General features: G+C 40.5%; 2 non-coding genes across 2 annotated transcripts; both read left to right on the top strand.

The window, feature by feature from the left end:
* The first annotated feature begins 1,364 nt into the window (after positions 1–1,364).
* Positions 1,365–1,472, top strand: LOC130972129 (small nucleolar RNA R71). The gene has a single exon (XR_009083326.1). It is a non-coding gene; the product is annotated as a small nucleolar RNA R71 (small nucleolar RNA).
* A 16,302-nt stretch (positions 1,473–17,774) lies between these two features.
* On the top strand, positions 17,775–17,882 carry LOC130972212 (small nucleolar RNA R71). Its single transcript, XR_009083405.1, has one exon. It is a non-coding gene; the product is annotated as a small nucleolar RNA R71 (small nucleolar RNA).
* The last annotated feature ends 918 nt before the right edge of the window (positions 17,883–18,800 follow it).

The following is an 18,800-nucleotide window of genomic DNA, read 5'->3' as shown; positions in this document are numbered from 1 at the left end:
GTCTCTAGGACTATGAAATCAGTAGGGATGTAATGGTCTTCAACTTTTACCAAAACATTCTCTACAAGTCCATGAGCTTGTTTTCTTGAGTTGTCTGCCATCTCCAGTGAGATTCTTGCAGCTTGTACCTCAAAGATCCCTAGCTTCTCCATTACAGAGAGAGGCATGAGGTTTACACTTGACCCTAAGTCACACAGAGCCTTCTTGAAGGTCATGGTGCCTATGGTTCAAGGTATGGAAAACTTCCCAGGATCTTGTCTCTTTTGAGGTAATTTCTGCCTAGACAAGTCATCCAGTTCTTTGGTGAGCAAAGGGGGTTCATCCTCCCAAGTCTTATTTCCAAATAACTTGTCATTTAGTTTCATGATTGCTCCAAGGTATTTAGCAACTTGCTCTTCAGTGACATACTCATCCTCTTCAGAGGAAGAATACTCATCAAAGCTTATGAATGGCAGAAGTAAATCCAATGGAATCTCTATGGTCTCAATTTGAGCCTCAGATTCCCATGGTTCCTCAGTAGGGAACTCAGTAGAGGCTAGTGCACGTCCATTGAGGCCTTCCTCAGTGGCGTTCACTGCCTCTCCTTCCTCTCCAAATTCGGCCATGTTGATGGCCTTGCACTCTCCTTTTGGATTTTCTTCTGTATTGCTTGGAAGAGTACTTGGAGGGAGTTCAGTAATTTTCTTGCTCAGCTGTCCCACTTGTGCCTCCAAATTCCTAATGGAGGACCTTGTTTCAGTCATGAAACTTTGAGTGGTTTTGATTAGATCAGAGACCATGGTTGCTAAGTCAGAGGGGTTCTGCTTAGAATTCTCTGTCTGTTGCTGAGAAGATGATGAAAAAGGCTTGCTATTGCTAAACCTGTTTCTTCCACCATTATTGTTGTTGAAACCTTGTTGAGGTCTCTCTTGATTCTTCCATGAGAAATTTGGGTGATTTCTCCAAGAAGAATTATAGGTGTTTCCATAAAGTTCTCCTAGGTAATTCACCTCTTCCATTGAAGGGTTCTCAGGATCATAAGCTTCTTCTCCAGATGAAGCATCCTTAGTACTGCTTGGTGCATTTTGCATTCCAGACAGACTTTGAGAAATCAAATTGACTTGTTGAGTCAATATTTTATTCTGAGCCAGTATGGCATTCAGAGTATCAATCTCAAGAACTCCTTTCTTCTGACTAGTCCCATTGTTCACAGGATTCCTTTCAGAAGTGTACATGAATTGGTTATTTGCAACCATTTCAATTAGCTCTTAAGCCTCTGTAGGCGTCTTATTCAGATGAAGAGATCCTTCAGCAGAGCTATCCAAAGACATCTTGGACAGTTCAGAGAGACCATCATAGAAAATACCTATGATGCTCCATTCAGAAAGCATGTCTGAGGGACACTTTCTGATCAATTGTTTGTATCTTTCCCAAGCTTCATAGAGGGATTCACCATCCTTTTGTCTGAAGGTTTGGACTTCCACTCTAAGCTTACTCAATTTTTGAGGTGGAAAGAACTTTGCCAAGAAGGCATTGACTAGCTTTTCCCAAGAGTCCAGGCTTTCTTTAGGTTGAGAGTCCAACCATATTCTAGCTCTGTCTCTTACAGCAAAAGGGAATAGCATCAGTCTGTAGACCTCAGGGTCAACCCCATTAGTCTTGACTGTGTCACAGATTTGCAAGAATTCAGCTAAAAACTGATGAGGATCTTCCAATGGAAGTCCATGGAACTTGCAATTCTGTTGCATTAGAGAAATTAATTGAGGCTTAAGCTCAAAGTTGTTTGCTCCAATGGCAGGGATAGAGATGCTTCTCCCATAGAAGTCGGGAGTAGGTGCAGTAAAGTCACCCAGCACCTTCCTTGCATTGTTGGCATTGTTGTTGTTTTCGGCTGCCATGTCTTCTTCTTTGAAGAATTCGGTCAGGTCCTCAACAGAGAGTTGTGCCTTAGCTTCTCTTAGCTTTCGCTTCAAGGTCCTTTCAGGTTCAGGGTCAGCTTCAACAAGAATGCCTTTGTCTCTGCTCCTGCTCATATGAAAGAGAAGAGAACAAGAAAATATGGAATCCTCTATGTCACAGTATAGAGATTCCTTGAGGTGTCAGAGGAAGAAGAAAGATAGAAGACAGAAGTAGAAAATTCAAATTTATCAAAGAAGATGGAGTTCGAATTTTGCATTAAGGAATAGTGTTAGTCCATAAATAGAAGGATGTGGGAAGAAGGGAAGCAATTTTCGAAAATTAAGTAAAAGATTTTGAAAACATTTTTGAAAAACACTAATTGATTTTCGAAAATAAGAGTGGGAAAGAAATCAAGTGATTTTTGAAAAAGATTTTTAAATTAGAAGTTAAAAAGATTTGATTGAAAACTATTTTGAAAAAGATGAGGTTAAGAAGATATGATTGATTTTAAAAATATGTGATTGAGAAGATATGATTTGAAAACAATTTTAAAAAGATTTGATTTTAAAAATTAATAACTTGGCTATCAAGAAAAGATATGATTCAAACATTAAACCTTTCTCAACAGAAAAGGCAACATACTTGAAATGTTGAATCAAATCATTAATTGATAGCAAGTATCTTTGAAAAAGGAAAGAAATTAATTTTGAAAACATTTGATTGAAAAGATATGATTTGAAAAAGACTTGATTTTGAAAAACTTTGAAAACTTGAAAGAAAATTGATTTGAAAACAAAATCCTCCCCCTTGTGCCATCCTGGCGTTAAACGCCCAGAATGGTGCACATTCTGGCGTTTAACGCCCAAAATACTACCCTTTTGGGCGTTAAACGCCCAACCAGGTACCCTGGCTGGCGTTTAAACGCCAGTCTGTCCTTCTTCACTGGGCGTTTTGAACGCCCAGCTTTTTCTGTGTAATGCCTCTGCTGCATGTTCTGAATCTTCAATTCTCTGTATTATTGACTTGAAAAGACACAAATTAAAAATATTTTTGGATTTTTTTTTATAATAAAAATGCAACTAAAATCAAATAACAATGCATGCAAGACACCAAACTTAGCAGTTTGTATACTACTGACACTAATGAGAATGCATATGAGACACACAAAACACTCAAGTCCAGAGAATTCAAAGATCAGAGTAAGAAATAATCAAGAATTACTTGAAGATCCTTAAGACACATGAATGAATGCATGCAATTGACACCAAACTTAAGATGAGACACTAGACTCAAACAAGAAACATAAAATATTTTTGGTTTTATGATTTTGTAATTTTTTTGTGCTTTTTTTCGAAAATTAAGTGGAAAAGAAAACAAAGGTATCAAAATTCTTAATGAGAATTCCAGGAATCATGCAATGTTAGTCTAAAGCTTTAGTCTAAAGGAATTAGACATGGCTAGCCAAGCTTCAGCAGGACATTGCATTCAAGAGCTAAATTGATGAGGATCAATCAGCTTTGGTGATGATAAGAACATCACCTTGAAACACTAGAATTCATTCTTAAGAACTCTGAAGAAAAATACCTAATCTAAGCAACAAGATGAACCGTCAGTTGTCCATACTCGAACAATCCCCGGCAACGGCGCCAAAAACTTGGTGCGCGAAATTGTGATCACTACACAACTTTGCACAACTAACCAGCAAGTGCACTGGGTCGTCCAAGTAATAAACCTTACGCGAGTAAGGGTCGATCCCACGGAGATTGTTGGTATGAAGCAAGCTATGGTCACCTTGTAAATCTTAGTCAGGCAGACTCAAATGGGTATAGTGATATACGAATAAAGCATAAAGATAAAGATAGAGGTACTTATGTAATTCATTGGTAGGAACTTCAGATAAGCGTATGAAGATGCCTTCCCTTCCGTCTCTCTGCTTTCCTACTGTCTTCATCCAATCCTTCTTACTCCTTTCCATGGCAAGCTTATGTAGGGTTTCACCGTTGTCAGTGGCTACCTCCCATCCTCTCAGTGAAAATGTTCCTATGCTCTGTCACAGCATATGGCTAATCAGCTGTCGGTTCTCGGTCAGGCCGGAATAAAATCCATCGATTCTTTTGCGTCTGTCACTAACGCCCCGCCTGCTAGGAGTTTGAAGCACGTCACAGTCATTCAATCATTGAATCCTACTCAGAATACCACAGACAAGGTTAGACCTTCCGGATTCTCTTGAATGCCACCATCAGTTCTTGCCTATACTGCGAAGACTCTGATCTCACGGAATGGCTGGCTCGTTTGTCAGGCGAGCACTCGGTTGTCAGGCGATCAACCATGCATCGTGTATCAGGAATCTAAGAGATAAACACTAGAGCCTTGTTTGCTTGTAGAACAGAAGTGGTTGTCAGTCACTTTGTTCATAGGTGAGAATGATGATGAGTGTCACGGATCATCACATTCATCAAGTTGAAGAACAAGTGATATCTTGGACAAAGAACAAGCGGAATTGAATAGAAGAACAATAGTAATTGCATTAATACTCGAGGTACAGCAGAGCTCCACACCTTAATCTATGGTGTGTAGAAACTCCACCGTTGAAAATACATAAGAACAAAGTGATCATTGGTTTCGGCCCCAGAGAGGGAACCAGAAGAACCAAGATGAAAATACAATAGTAAGAGGTCCTATTTATAAGAAACTAGTAGCCTAGGGTGTACAGAGATGAGTAAATGACATAAAAATCCACTTTCGGGCCCACTTGGTGTGTGCTTGGGCTGAGCAATGAAGCAATTTCGTGTAGAGACTCTTCTTGGAGTTAAACGCCAGCTTTTATGCCAGTTTGGGCGTTTAACTCCCATTTAGGTGCCAGTTCCGGCGTTTAACGCTGGGATTTCTGAGGGTGACTTTGAACGCCGGTTTGGGCCATCAAATCTTGGGCAAAGTATAGACTATCATATATTGCTGGAAAGCCCAGGATCTCTACTTTCCAACGCCGTTGAGAGCGCGCCAATTGAGCTTCTGTAGCTCCAGAAAATCCACTTCGAGTGCAGGGAGGTCAGAATCCAACAGCATCTGCAGTCCTTTTCAGTCTCTGGATCAGATTTTTGCTCAGGTCCCTCAATTTCAGCCAGAAAATACCTGAAATCACAGAAAAACACACAAACTCATAGTAAAGTCCAGAAAAGTGAATTTTAGCTAAAAACTAATAAAAATATACTAAGAACTTAACTAAAACTACTAAAAACATACTAAAAACAATGCCAAAAAGGGTACAAATTATCCGCTCATCATAGAGTCACAAAAATAGGTGCAAAATTAAAGCAAAATAAAAAATAGCATAAAAAATAGCACACCCTGGAGGATAGGCTTACTGGCGTTTAAACGCCAGTAAGGATAGCAAAATGGGCGTTTAACGCCTAGTCTGGCAGCATTCTGGGCGTTAAACACTAGAAATGGCACACAGACTGGTGTTTAACGCCAGAAAAGGGTGTCTGGTGTCTAGCTGGCGTTAAAAACCAGTAAGGGTAGCAGAATGGGCGTTTAACGCCCAGTCTGGCAGCATTCTGGGTGTTAAGCATCAGAATTGGCAGCCAGACTGGTGTTTAACGTCAGAAAAGGGCATCAGCATGGCGTTTAACGCCAGAAATGGCACAAAAAGGGCGTTTAAACGCCAAAAAGGTGCAGGGATGAGAAATTCTTGACACCTCAGGATCTGTGGACCCCAGAGGATCCCCACCTAACCCAACTCACTCTCTCTTCTCTTCACACCTTTCCATAACACCCTTCCCCCAAACATCACTCCCTATCAAATCCTACCCTCTTCCCCATAATCTCTCCATCACTCACATCCATCCACTATTTCCCAAAAAACCATCATAAAATCCCACCTACCTTACCATTCAAATTCAAAACACTTCCCTCCCAAACCCACCCATTCTCACATGGATCCCCTCTCTCTCTTACCCTATAAATATCCCTTCTCACTCTTTTATTTTCACACATCATAACCACCTAAAACCCCCCTTGGCCAAACTATTCACCCCCTCTATCTCTTCCATTTCTTCTTCTTCTCCTCCTTTCTTTTTTCTTTTTCTCGAGGATGAGCAAACTTCTTAAGTTTGGTGTGGGAAAAAGCTTTGCTTTTTGTTTTTCCATAACCATTAATGGTACCTAAGGCCAGAGAAACCTCTAGAAAAAGGAAAGGGAAGGCAGTTGCTTCCACCTCCTAGTCATAGGAGATGGAGAAGTTCATCTCAAAGTTCCATCAAGACCACTTCTATGAAGTTCTGGCCAAGAAAAAGATAATCCCCGAGGTCCCCTTTATGCTAAAAAAGAGTGAATATCTGGAGATCCGATGTGAGGTTTGGAGAAGAGGTTGGAAAGTTCTCACCAACCCCATCCAACAAGTCGAAATCTTAATGGTTCAAGAGTTCTATGCTATTGCATGGATCACTAAGAACCATGATCAAAGTATGAACCCGAACCCAAAGAATTGGCTTATAATGGTTCGGGGGAAATACTTGGATTTCAGTCTGAAAACTGTGAGGTTAGCATTCAACTTGGCAATGATGCAAGGAGATCCTCATCCTTTCACTAGAAGTGTCAACTTTGATCAAAGGTTGGACCAAGTCCTCTTGGATATCTGTGTGGAAGGACCCCAATAGAAGAGAGACTCCAAAGGTAAGTCGGTTCAACTGAGAAGGCATGACCTCAAACCCGTGGCTAGAGGATGGTTGGAGTTCATCCAATGCTCTATCATTCCTACTAGCAACCGGTCTGAAGTAACTGTGGATTGGGCTATCATGATCCATAGTATAATGATTGGAGAGGATGTGGAAGTTCATGAGATCATACCTCTAGAACTATACAAGGTGGCTGACAAGCCCTCCACTTTGGCAAGGTTAGCCTTCCCTCATCTCATCTATCACATATACAATTCAGCCGGAATTGTCATAGCGGAAGACATCCTCATTGAAGCAGACAAGCCCATAACTAAAAAGAGGATGGAGCAAACCAGAGAGCCCACTCATGGACCTCAATAAGAGCATGAGGAAATCCCTCATCATGAAATCCCTGAGATGCCTCAAGGGATGCATTTCCCTCCACACAACTATTGGGAGCAACTCAACACCTCTTTAGGAGAATTGAGTTCCAACATAGAGCAATTAAGAGTGGAGCACCAAGAGCACTCCATCATCCTCCATGAAATCAGAGATGACAAAAAGGCCAAGAGAGAGGAGCAACAAAGGCAAGAAAGAGACATAGAGGAGCTCAAGAACTCCATTGGTTCTTCAAGAGGAAGAAAAAGCCACCATCACTAAGGTGGACCCCTTCTTTAATCTTCTTGTTTATTTTCTTTTCTGTTTTTGGTTTTTATGCTTTATGTTTTATCTATGTTTGTGTCTTTATTACATGATCATTATTGTCTAGTGTCTATGTCTTAACTCTATGAATGTTCCATGAATCTTTCACATTTCTTAAATGAAAAATGCTTTCTGAAAAAGAAAAAGAAGTACATGAATTTCGAATTCTATCTTGAAAATAGTTTAATTATTTTGATGTGGTGGCAATACTTTTTGTTCTCTGAATGAATGCTTGAGCAGTGCATGTTTTTTTATAGTGAAGTTTATGAATGTGAAAATTGTTGGCTCTTGAAAGAATAATGAAAAAAGAGAAATGTTATTGATAATCTAAAAAATAAAAAAAAAATTTGATTCTTGAAGCAAGTAAAAGCAGCGAAAAACATAAAGCAAGCAAAAAAAGCCAGTAACCCTTTAAACTAAAAGGCAAGGGAAAAAAAGGATCCAAGGCTTTGAACATTAATGGATAGGAGGGCCCAAAGGAATAAAATCCTGGCCTAAGTGGCTAATTCAAGCTATTCCTAACTATGTGCTTAAGAACTCTGGGTACCTCTAACTTGGGACTCTAGCAAAGCTGAGTCACAACCTGAAAAGGTTCACCCAGTTATGTGTCCGTGGCATTTATGTATCCGGTGGTAATACTAGAAAATAAAATGCTAAGGGTCACGACCAAGACTCATAAAGTAGCTGTGTTCAAGAATCAACATGATAAACTAGGAGAATCAATAACACTATCTGAATTCCGAGTTCCTATGGATGCCAATCATTCTGAACTTCAAAGGATAAAGTGAGATGCCAAAACTGTTCAGAAGCAAAAAGCTACTAGTCCCGCTCATCTAATTGGAACGAAGCTTCATTGATATTTTTAATATCCTATTTTGTTTTTGGTTTCTTGGGGACAGGCATCAATTTAAGTTTGGTGTTGTGATGAGTGGATAATTTATACGCTTTTTGTCATTGTTTTTACATAGTTTTTAGTATGTTTTAGTTACTTTTTATTATATTTTTATTAGTTTTTATGTAAAACTCACATTTCTGGACTTTACTATGAGCTTGTGAGTTTTTCTGTAATTTCAGGTATTTTCTGGCAGAAATTGAAGGACCTGAGCAAAAGTCTGATTCAGAGGCCGAGAAAGGACTGCAGATGCTGTTGGATTCTGACCCTCCTACACTATAAGTAGATTTTCTGGAGCTACAGAAGCTCAATAGGTGGGCTCTCAATTGCGTTGAAAAGTAGACATCTTGGGCTTTCCAGCAATGTATAATAGTCCATACTTTTCTCGAGATTTGACGGCCCAAACTGGCGTAAAACGCCCACTAGAGACCCTTTTCTGGCGTAAAACGCCGGAACTGGCACCAGAACTGGAGTTAAACGCCCAAACTGGCATCCAAGCTGGTTTTTAACTCCAATAATGGCCTATGCACATAAAAGCTTCAAAGCTCAGCCCAAACACAGACCAAGTGGGCCCCGAAAGTGGATTTCTACACCATCTGCACGTAGTTACTTATTTTCTATAAACATTAGTAACTAGTTTAGTATAAATAGCACTTTTTACTATTGTATCAAGGAGCTTATGTCATTTTTCACGTTTGAGAGGCTGGCCATTTAGCCATGCCTAGACCTTTTTCTCGTATGTATTTTCTAACGGTGGAGTTTCTACACCTCATAGATTAAGGTGCAGAGCTCTACTGTTCTTCATGAATTAATGCAAGTACTATTGTTTCTCTTTCAATTCACGCCTACTTCTTCTCCAAGATATACTCTAGTTCTTAATTCAGTTAAGCCATGACAAAGGGGTGACCCGTGACAATCACGCACTATCTTCGTTACCCACTTAGCCAAGATCTGCGTTCTTGACAACCACAAGCGGTCTACATGATGTTCAACGTAGTCATTGGACGACAACCAGAGTATAATCTCTTGGGTCTCCGATCCACGGATTTGACTCGCCTCTCCTAACAACAGAGTATTCGAATCTGTGAGAATAGAACCTTCGTAGTATAGGCTAGAGCCAATTGGCAACATTCTTGAGATCCGAAAAGTCTAAACCTTGTTTGTGGTATTCCGAGTAGGATCTGGGATGGGATGAATGTGACGAGCTTCAAACTCACGACTGTTGGGCATAGTGACAGTGTGCAAAAGGATAGTGAGATCCTATTCCGATACAAGTGAGAATCGACAGATGATTAGCCGTGCAAAAACCGTACCTGGACCATTTTCACTGAGAGGACGTATGGTAGCCGTTGACAACAGTGATCCACCAACATACAGCTTGCCATGGAAGGGAGCACACATGATTGGATGAAGACAATAGGAAATCAGAGGTTCAGAAGCAACAAAGCATCTCGAAACGCTTATCTGAAATTCCCACCAATGAATTACATAAGTATCTTTATTTTATTTTATGTTTTATTTATCTTTGAATTATCAAAACCTCATAACCATTTGAATCCGCGTGACTAAGATTTACAGGATGACCATAGCTTACTTCAAGCCGACAATCTCTGTGGGATCGATCCTTACTCGCGTAAGGTTTTATTACTTGGACGACCCAGTGCACTTACTGGTTACTTGTGCGGAGTTGCAAAAGTGTGATTGCAATTTCGTACACCAGTAACCTTAGTCAATAAGGAAGATGCATATCTGAAAAATGATATGCCTTCCAAGTTTTCATGTGTTGCACATTTATGATTAAGTTTTTATGTTATGTACCTATATGTTTGGTTGTCTTCTGATTTTAAATTGTTTGTTCAGCTTAGTTTTCTTATGGCTTAACTATAATAATTGCTTGATATTTCACAACACCATGTTCTTGGAAACTTGCTTGCACTCAATATCTCAAAAAATGCATTAAAGGACAATTCTTTGAAAAGAATGATTAAGGAATCAAAAATTTATTTTGAGGCAAGCAAAAGATTAAGAGAAGTGGTGGTTCAAGTTGTATCATTGTGTATTGAGGTTGCATGTTTATGAAAACTTGCATGGGAGCTCATAGGCAGGAAATAGAATTCAAAGAAATGTTATGGAGATTCTTAAACATTTATTGATCCAAGAAGCAGCAACAAAAGAAAATAAAAGAAATAGAAAAATAAAAGAACATGGCAAAAGGCTCTGAGTATCAATTACCAGGAGGAAAAAGAAAGAAATAAGAACTCAAAGAGTCACTATCCTAGTTAAATGCTTGTGGTAGAATTATGTCAAAGAGAGAGGCTTGGGCAAGTAAATCCTAAGGGGTGCTTCAAGACCTAATACCCTAAAACCAACTGGTTTGGGAGTATTGATTAAAAGCTTATCTAAAGAACCGCTTTGAGACATGACACTTAGAGTCAAGGCCAAAGCATAGAAATCATAAGCTACTTCAAGGTGATTACCTATAGAGAGATCTCCATGATATTATTTGAATAAAAATCCTAAGATCTAAGACTTCCAAGATGTAAGGACTAGTAAGCACTGAAGCCCTTGCATGAGAATATAACTTAGAGCTCACCCCACTATCACTTAATCACTTCACTCACAGGGCATTACAAGTTATTTTTCAATCCATTCCAATTAGAACCTTTGTGCATAATTCTTTTCTTGGTTGGGGACAAGCATGGTTTAAGTTTGGTGTTGGGATGACAAGTCATCTTATGCTAGTTTTACTAGCATTTTTACTTGCTTTTATTAGGTTTTATGTACTTTCTTGTACAATAAGTAAGTGATTGGAGTAGAATTTTATGTGTATCTTGACTCAATCAAACATTGTTGATTTTATACAAAATCATGAGATTTATGCACAAATTAGTTGATGGCATGTTTGATTGATGACAGGTGAAAAGATGAAGAAAGAAAAACAAAGGAGTGTAAGATGCAGATGAACGCAGCGTTCATTTGATGAACGCTACGTTCACAAGTGATGCACACGCGTACAAGCTGCTTACGCATGAGGAAGAATTTTTGGATATCCACGCAGACGCATGCATGGCGCGCATGCGTGGGTGAGGGATCAGCGTTCACAAGCCAAGAACGTAACGTTCACTTTGAATGAACGCCTGTGATACTTTCAGAATTGGAATTTGAATTTGGTCACCGACGCGCACGCGTGCAAAATGCGCATGCGTCGATGTGACAAAAGTGGTGATTGGCGTAGACGCGTACATGATGCTGAAGGGTAGAAGTAGTGATTTCCTATCCATGTGCACGCGAAAGAGATGCGTACGCGTGAGGAGCGTTCATGGTGCGAACGTATCGTTTAGTCAATGAACGCTGCCAAGGGACACGCACGCATGCATGGTTGGTGCACGAAATTGTGATAATCAATGGCGCCACAGACTTGGTGGGCTCATTGCAATCTCAACTCTCTATCACAACTCCGCACAACTAATCAGCAAGTGCACTGGGTCGTCCAAGTAATAAACCTTACGCGAGTAAGGGTCGATCCCACAGAGATTGTTGGTATGAAGCAAGCTATGGTCACCTTGTAAATCTTAGTCAGGCAGACTCAAATGGGTATAGATGATATATGAATAAAACATAAAGATAAAGATAAAGATACTTATGTATATAATTGGTGAGAGCTTCAGATAAGCGTATGAAGATGCTTTCCCTTCCGTCTCCTTGCTTTCCTACTGTCTTCATCCAATCCTTCTTACTCCTTTCCATGGCAAGCTTATGCAAGGGTTTCACCGTTGTCAGTGGCTACCTCCCATCCTCTCAGTGGAAATGTTCAACGCACCCTGTCACGGCACGGCTATCCAGCTGTCGGTTCTCGGTCAGGCCGGAATAGAATCCAGTGATTCTTTTGCGTCTGTCACTAACGCCCCGCCTGCTAGGAGTTTGAAGCACGTCACAGTCATTCAATCATTGAATCCTACTCAGAATACCACAGACAAGGTTAGACCTTCCGGATTCTCTTGAATGCTACCATCAGTTCTTGCCTATACCACGAAGACTCTGATCTCACGGAATGGCTGACTCGGTTGTCAGGCGATCAACCATGCATCGTGCATCAGGAACCTAAGAGATAAACACTAGAGCCTTGTATGCTTGTAGAACAAAAGTGGTTGTCAGTCACTTTGTTCATAGGTGAGAATGATGATGAGTGTCATGGATCATCACATTCATCAAGTTGAAGAGCGAGTGATATCTTGGACAAAGAACAAGCGGAATTGAATAGAAGAACAATAGTAATTGCATTAATACTCGAGGTACAGCAGAGCTCCACACCTTAATCTATGGTGTGTAGAAACTCCACCGTTGAAAATACATAAGAACAAGGTCTAGGCATGGCCGTGAGGCCAGTCTCCCAGTGATCAAAAGATTCAAAGATCTCAAGATGAAAAATACAATAGTAAAAGGTCCTACTTATAGGGAACTAGTAGCCTAAGGATTACAAAGATGAGTAAATGACATAAAAATCCACTTCCGGGCCCACTTGGTGTGTGCTTGGGCTGAGCAATGAAGCATTTTCGTGTAGAGACTCTTCTTGGAGTTAAACGCCAGCTTTTATGCCAGTTTGGGCGTTTAACTCCCATTTTGGTGCCAGTTCCGGCGTTTAACGCTGGAAATTCTGAAGGTGACTTTGAACGCCGGTTTGGGCCATCAAATCTTGGGCAAAGTATGGGCTATCATATATTGCTGGAAAGCCCAGGATGTCTACTTTCCAACGCCGTTGAGAGCGTGCCAATTGGGCTTCTGTAACTCCAGAAAATCCACTTCGAATGCAGGGAGGTCAGAATCCAACAGCATCTGCAGTCCTTTTTAGTCTCTGGATCAGATTTTTGCTCAGGTCCCTCAATTTCAGCCAGAAAATACCTGAAATCACAGAAAAATACACAAACTCATAGTAAAGTCCAGAAAAGTGAATTTTAACTAAAAACTAATAAAAATATACTAAGAACTCAACTAAAACTACTAAAAACATACTAAAAACAATGCCAAAAAGCGTACAAATTATCCGCTCATCACAACACCAAACTTAAATTGTTGCTTGTCCCCAAGCAACTGAAAATCAAATAAGATAAAAAGAAGAGAATATGCAATGAATTCCAAAAACATCTATGAAGATCAGTATCAATTAGATGAGCGAGACTTTTAGCTTTTTGCCTCTGAACAGTTTTGGCATCTCACTCTATCCCTTGAAATTCAGAATGATTGGCTTCTTTAGGAACTCAGAATCCAGATAGTGTTATTGATTCTCCTAGTTAAGTATGATGATTCTTGAACACAGCTACTTTATGAGTCTTGGCCGTGGCCCAAAGCACTCTGTCTTCCAGTATTACCACCGGATACATACATGCCACAGACACATAATTCGGTGAACCTTTTCAGATTGTGACTCAGCTTTGCTAAAGTCCCCAATTAGAGGTGTCCAGGGTTCTTAAGCACACTCTTTTTGCCTTGGATCACAACTTTATTTCTTTCTTTTTCTTTCTTTTTCTCTTTCTTCTTTTTTTTCGGTTTTTTTTTCGCCTCTTTTTTTTTTTCACTGGTTTTTCTTGCTTCAAGAATTATTTTTATGATTTTTCAGATCCTCAGTAACATGTCTCCTTTTTCATCATTCTTTCAAGAGCCAACATTCATGAACCACAAATTCAAAAGACATATGCACTGTTTAAGCATACATTCAGAAAACAAAAGTGTTGCCACCATATCAAAATAATTAAACTGTTATAAAATTCAAAATTCATGCAATTCTTTTCTTTTTCAATTAAGAACATTGTTTATTTAAGAAAGGTGATGGATTCATAGGACATTCATAACTTTAAGGCATAGACACTAATGATCATAAGACACAAACATGGATAAATATAAGCACTAAAATTCGAGAAACAAGAAAATAAAGAACAAGGAGATTAAAGAACGGGTCCATAATAGTGATGGCGGCTTGTTCTCCCTCTTGAAGGCCTTATGGAGTGCTTGAGCTCCTCAATATCTCTTCCTTGTCTTTGTTGCTCCTCTCTCATGATTCTTTGATCTTCTCTAATTTCATGGAGGAGGATGGAATGTTCTTGGTGCTCCACCCTTAGTTGTCCCATATTGGAACTTAATTCTCCTAGGGAGGTGTTAATTTGCTCCCAATAGTCTTGTGGAGGAAAGTGCATCCCTTGAGGCATCTCAGGGATCTCATGATGAGAGGGGTCTCTTGTTTGCTCCATCTTCTTCTTAGTAATGGGCTTGTCCTCATCAATGGGGATGTCTCCTTCTATGTCAACTCCTACTGAATAACAGAGGTACAAATGAGGTGAGGAAAGGCTAACCTTGCCAAGGTAGAGGACTTGTCCGCCACCTTATAAAGTTCTTGGGCTATAACCTCATGAACTTCCACTGCTTCTCCAATCATGATGCTATGAATCATGATGGCCCGGTCTAGAGTAACTTCGGACCGGTTGCTAGTGGGAATGATTGAGCGTTGAATAAACTCCAACCATCCTCTAGCCACGGGCTTGAGGTCATGCCTTCTCAATTGAACCGGCTTCCCTCTTGAATCTCTCTTCCATTGGGCGCCCTCTTCACAAATGTCAGTGAGGACTTGGTCCAACCTTTGATCAAAGTTGACCCTTCTAGTGTAAGGATGCTCATCTCCTTGCATCATGGGAAAGTTGAATGCTAACCTTACATTTTTCGGACTAAAATCCAAGTATTTCCCCCGAACCATAGTGAGCCAATTCTTTGGTTCCGGGTTCACACTTTGATCATGGTTCTTGGTGATCCATGCATTGGCATAGAACTCTTGAACCATCAAGATTCCGACTTGTTGAATGGGGTTGGTAAGAACTTCCCAACCTCTTCTTCGGATCTCATGTCGGATCTCCGGATATTCACTCTTTTTGAGTGAAAAAGGGACCTCGGGGATCACCTTCTTCAAGGCCACAACTTCATAGAAGTGGTCTTGATGCACCCTTGAGATGAATCTCTCCATCTCCCATGACTCGGAGGTGGAAGCTTTTGCCTTCCCTTTCCTCTTTCTAGAGGTTTCTTCGGCCTTGGATGCCATAAATGGTTATGGAAAAACAAAAAACAATACTTTTACCACACCAAAATTAAAAGGTTTGCTCGTCCTCGAGCAAAAGAAGAAAGAAGAGAGTAGAAGAAGAAGAAATGAGGAAGAAGGGAATGGCTTTGTGTTCGGCCAAAGAGGGGGAGAAGTAGTGTTTAGGTTGTGTGAAAATGAAGGGGTGAAGAAGGGTTTATATAGGAGAGGGGGGTTCATGGTTCAGTCATGTATGGGTGGGTTTGGGAGGGAAAAGTGGTTTGAATTTGAAGGGTGAGGTAGGTGGGGTTTTATGAAGGATGGATGTGAGTGGTGAAGAGAAAGATGGGATTTGATAGGTGAAGGGTTTTTGGGGAAGAGGGGTTGAGGTGATTGGTGAACGGGTGAAGAAGAGAGAGAGTGGTGGGGTTGGTGGGGATCCTGTGGGGTCCACAGATCCTGAGGTGTCATGGAAAAGTCATCCCTGCACCAAATGGCATTCAAAATCACGTTTTGAGCCAATTCTGGCGTTAAACGCCGGGCTGGTGCCCATTTCTGGCGTTTAATGCCAGGTTCTTGCCCCTTTTTGGCGTTTAACGCCAGTCTGGTGCCCCTTTCTGGCGTTAAACGCCCAGAATGGTGCCAGACTGGGCGTTAAACGCCCACCTGCTAGCCTTACTGGCGTTTAAACGCCAGTAAGTTCCTCCTCTAGGGTGTGCTATTTTTCTTCCTGTTTTTCATTCTGTTTTTGCTTTTTCAATTGTTTTTGTGACTTCTCATGATCATCAACCTACAAAAAACATAAAATAACAAAAGGAAATAGATAAAATATAATATTGGGTTGCCTCCCAACAAGCGCTTCTTTAATGTCAGTAGCTTGACAGAGGGCTCTCATGGAGCCTCACATTTGCTCAGAGCAATGTTGGAACCTCCCAACACCAAACTTAGAGTTTGAATATGGGGGTTCAACACCAAACTTAGAGTTTGGTTGTGGCCTCCCAACACCAAACTTAGAGTTTGACTGTGGGGACTCTGTTTGACTCTGATTTGAGAGAAGCTCTTCATGCTTCCTCTCTATGGTGACAGAGGGATATCCTTGAGCCTTAAACACAAAGGATTCTTCATTCACTTGAATGATCAGTTCACCTCCATCAACATCAATCACAGCTTTTGCTGTGGCTAGGAAGGGTCTTCCAAGGATGATAGATTCATCCATGCACTTCCCAGTCTCTAGGACTATGAAATCAGCAGGGACGTAATGGTTTTCAATCTTCACCAAAACATCCTCTACAAGTCCATGAGCTTGTTTTCTTGAGTTGTCTGCCATCTCTAATGAGATTCTTGCAGCTTGCACCTCAAAGATCCCTAGCTTCTCCATTACCGAGAGAGGCATGAGGTTTACACTTGACCCTAAGTCACACAGAGCCTTCTTGAAGGTCATGGTGCCCATGGTACAAGGTATGGAAAACTTCCCAGGATCTTGTCTCTTTTGAGGTAATTTCTGCCTAGACAAGTCATCCAGTTCTTTGGTGAGCAAAGGAGGTTCATCCTTCCAAGTCTCATTTCCAAATAACTTGTCATTTAGCTTCATGATTGCTCCAAGGTATTTAGCAACTTGCTCTTCAGTGACATACTCATCCTCTTCAGAGGAAGAATACTCATCAGAGCTCATGAATGGCAGAAGTAGGTCCAATGGTATCTCTATGGTCTCATTTTGAGCCTCAGATTCCCATGGTTCCTCATTAGGGAACTCATTAGAGGTCAGTGCACGCCTATTGAGGTCTCCCTCAGTGGCGTTCACTTCCTCTCCCTCCTCTCCAAATTCGGCCATGTTGATGGCCTTGCACTCTCCTTTTGGATTTTCTTCTGTATTGCTTGGAAGAGTACTAGGAGGGAGTTCAGTAATTTTCTTGCTCAGCTGTCCCACTTGTGCCTCCAAGTTTCTAATGGAGGACCTTGTTTCAGTCATGAAACTTTGAATGGTTTTGATTAGATCAGAGACCATGGTTGCTAAGTCAGAGGTGTTCTGCTTAGAGCTCTCTGTCTGTTGCTGAGAAGATGATGGAAAAGGCTTGCCATTGCTAAACCTGTTTCTTCCACTATTATTATTGTTAAAACCTTGTTGAGGTCTCTCTTGATTCTTCCATGAGAAATTTGGGTGATTTCTCCATGAAGAATTATAGGTGTTTCCATAGGGTTCTCCTAGGTAATTCACCTCTTCCATTGAAAGGTTCTCAGGATCATAAGCTTCTTCTTCAGATGAAGCATCCTTAGTACTGCTTGGTGCATTTTGCATTCCAGACAGACTTTGAGAAATCAAATTGACTTGTTGAGTCAATATTTTGTTCTGAGCCAGAATGGCATTCAGAGTATCAATCTCAAGAACTCCTTTCTTCTGACTTGTCCCATTGTTCACAGGATTCCTTTCAGAAGTGTACATGAATTGGTTATTTGCAACCATTTCAATTAGCTCTTGAGCTTCTGTAGGCGTCTTCTTCAGATGAAGAGATCCTCCAGCAGAGCTATCCATAGACATCTTGGATAGTTCAGACAGACCATCATAGAAAATACCTATGATGCTCCATTCAGAAAGCATGTCTGAGGGACACTTTCTGATTAATTGTTTGTATCTTTCCCAAGCTTCATAGAGGGATTCTCCATCCTTCTGTCTGAAGGTTTGGACTTCCACTCTAAGCTTACTCAATTTTTGAGGTGGAAAGAACTTTGCCAAGAAGGCATTGACTAGCTTTTCCCGTGAGTCCAGACTTTCTTTAGGTTGTGAGTCCATCCATGTCCTAGCTCTGTCTCTAACAGCAAAAGGGAATAGCATAAGTCTGTAGACCTCAGGGTCAACCCCATTAGTCTTGACAGTGTCACAGATTTGCAAGAATTCAGCTAAGAACTGATGAGGATCTTCCAATGGAAGTCCATGGAACTTGCAATTCTGTTGCATTAGAGAAACTAATTGAGGCTTAAGCTCAAAGTTGTTTGCTCCAATGGCAGGGATAGAGATGCTTCTCCCATAGAAGTCGGGAGTAGGTGCAGTAAAGTCACCCAGCACCTTCCTTGCATTGTTGTTGTTTTCGGCTGCCATGGGTTCTTCTTCCTTGAAGATTTCTGTTAGGTCCTCTACAGAGAGTTGTGCCTTAGCTTCTCTTAGCTTTCGCTTCAAGGTCCTTTCAGGTTCAGGGTCAGCTTCAACAAGAATGCCTTTGTCTTTGTTCCTGCTCATATGAAAGAGAAGAGAACAAGAAAGTGTGGAATCCTCTATGTCACAGTATAGAGATTCCTTGAGGTGTCAGAGGAAAAAAAAATAGAAGACAGAGGTAGAAAATTCAAACTTATCAAGAAAGATGGAGTTCGAATTGTGAATTGAGGAATAGTGTTAGTCCATAAATAGAAGGATGTGAGAGGAGGGAAGATGATTTTCGAAAATTAAGTAAAAGAATTTGAAAACATTTTGAAAAACATTAATTAATTTTCGAAAATAAGAGTGGGAAGAAATCAAGTAATTTTTGAAAAAGATTTTGAAATTAGAAGTCAAAAAGATTTGATTGAAAACTATTTTGAAAAAGATGAGGTTAAGAAGATATGATTGGTTTTAAAAAATATGTGA

Source organism: Arachis stenosperma, chromosome 3, assembly GCF_014773155.1.
Source record: "Arachis stenosperma cultivar V10309 chromosome 3, arast.V10309.gnm1.PFL2, whole genome shotgun sequence".
In the NCBI taxonomy this organism is placed as follows: Eukaryota; Viridiplantae; Streptophyta; class Magnoliopsida; order Fabales; family Fabaceae; genus Arachis; species Arachis stenosperma.
Note: the sequence above shows the minus strand (reverse complement) of the source record. Positions and strands in the feature narration are given on the sequence as shown.